The sequence below is a fragment of the Mus caroli genome, chromosome 6 (assembly GCF_900094665.2).
Source record: "Mus caroli chromosome 6, CAROLI_EIJ_v1.1, whole genome shotgun sequence".
In the NCBI taxonomy this organism is placed as follows: domain Eukaryota; kingdom Metazoa; phylum Chordata; class Mammalia; order Rodentia; family Muridae; genus Mus; species Mus caroli.
The window spans coordinates 121,516,862-121,518,836 of NC_034575.1; the positions used below are offsets into that span (position 1 = coordinate 121,516,862).

At 46.0% G+C, this 1,975-nt stretch overlaps 1 protein-coding gene across 1 annotated transcript in view; it reads left to right on the forward strand.

Moving 5' to 3' along the window:
• Positions 1-1,975, forward strand: part of Ano2 (anoctamin 2) — a 322,617-nt gene that overhangs the window by 96,431 nt on the left and 224,211 nt on the right. The gene's annotated exons all lie outside the window — the stretch shown is intronic.

Here is a 1,975-nt window from a genome sequence, read left to right on the forward strand (position 1 = left end):
GTTAAGTTTGTAATATGAGACATGCTATTTTTTTGGTCTAAATGTCTTGAAATAAGCCTCATGAATTAAAGATCTTTAGAGCTGAAAAAAAAAAAAAAGAATCCCTTTGCCTATGAAGTGTCCCTGACCCCTCCCCCCTCTAAAAAAAAAGTGCATTAATATCCATTCTGGATTCCTCAGGGTCATCTTTGTAACAGTTTCCTGTCCTATAGGCAAGTAGAATAAAGCCATTCCCAAATGACAAAGGTGAGTGCTGAGGGAGAAGAAAGCTTGATCAGGATGCCTGTTGCAGGAAGCTGGGAAGTAGGTTACAGCTGGGGGAAGGATGCTGCTCCCTTTAGAGGGACCCCTCCAGGGGTGGCCACAGCTCCTGACCATATAATACTCAGCCAAGCCCTCTGTGAAGAGCTGTTTGTTTTGTTAGCTGGTACCCTGGGACTACNGGGCCATGACATAGATGAAGTAAAGGGTGGCTCCAACCTCTTTAGTCTGCTGGTCTGTCACTCCTGCCACCCGATTGCCCAGCCTCTGGCAGCTCTAGTATAGAAAGTTGGGTGGGAGGGAGAAGGAGGGACTAGGGATCGAAGCTCCAGAGATTCCTTCCCTCCAATTCTGTTGTCTGGAAAACCACTCATGCCCCAAGTTGCCTTTTGAGCTGCCTTCTTTTTATCCTGCCTATTAGTCCCTGTTATGAAGTGTTAAGTATTAAAAACATAAAAGGTCTTTTCCAGAAATACGGCTGTGATTGCTTACACATGTCCCNGCTCTGCCTGCCTGGGGAATCTGCTGTAGAATTGCAATGTCTCAACCTCATCTGTTTCCTATCTGATGCTAATAGCTTCGGTGTTTAATTTCCTGAAAAGTCCCGCATCACATTTAAAGGAAAAGGAGGAAGCGTTTCTCCCCCATCCTCACCTCTCTCAGCCGACTGTTTTCTGTCCTCCTACATTCTGACTTCATGTCTCTTCCCTTTAAATGGCCATCACAATCCATTGCCTGCCCAAGAAACTGCCTGCTGGGTGGTGAGGACTTCAGCCCATCTGGGAGTACCACAGAACCAAGGGGTAGAAAGTTAACTCAGGGGAATCCAGACTGCCCTCTGCTTTCTGCACCAGTAGAGAGAAGCAAATTGCAGTCCATCCCAAATATATGTGCATTTGTTTCTGGAGTACTATTGTGTTGCTACCACAATATTATTACTCTAAATATATTAGCCTGTGCTCAGGCTTCTGTAAGGATGCTAGCACTTCCTCCTGCTGGCAGTAGAGGCCTGCTGAGTAGAGTTGGATCTTGCTAGGGAGTCCCAGAGCTGGTGGTATGCTGCTGCACACAGGTGAACCGGTGTCTCTGAAGACAACAGGTCCCCTTGTGTGGCTTTCACCTAGGCTTGCTGCTCAGGCCTGGTACCTTTACCTTTCTCTCCCTGGGCCATGGGCAGAAAAGAGAGGTTTGCCGTGCTGTGGATAGGAGAAACCCTGGTAGAGAATAAACACTTCTTCTCCTTCTGTTCACTCAAGATAGAAAACGAATACCTAGCTAGGATAGGAGAGATGCTAAACGAGATGATTGTGGTGTCATGACTAAAATGATGATAGCCATCCCACTGCTAGAGAGGTCTTTAGTCACAGGTTCCGTTAAGAGGGTCTCGTACACCATGGCTGTGACTGATACACCGGGGGTGCCTACAGTACAGCCCAGGGAAAGGCTTGAACTTGACTCTCTATCCACTTTTGCTTTAGAAATTTTTATATTAGTTGGGGTATATAGGTACACAAGATAGGTCTATGAATCAACATTGGTTCATAGTAAAACAAATTTATTTATAACCAGTTCTTTGATATACATATATCTNGCGCGAATCCGACTAGCCAGCAAGAACAACGCTGCAACAGGATCCTTCTGCACACGTTTATTGGGAGAGCTTGATTGTAGAGGCGAAGAGACCTCAAGCCCAGAACTGGTGCTGCTTATATAG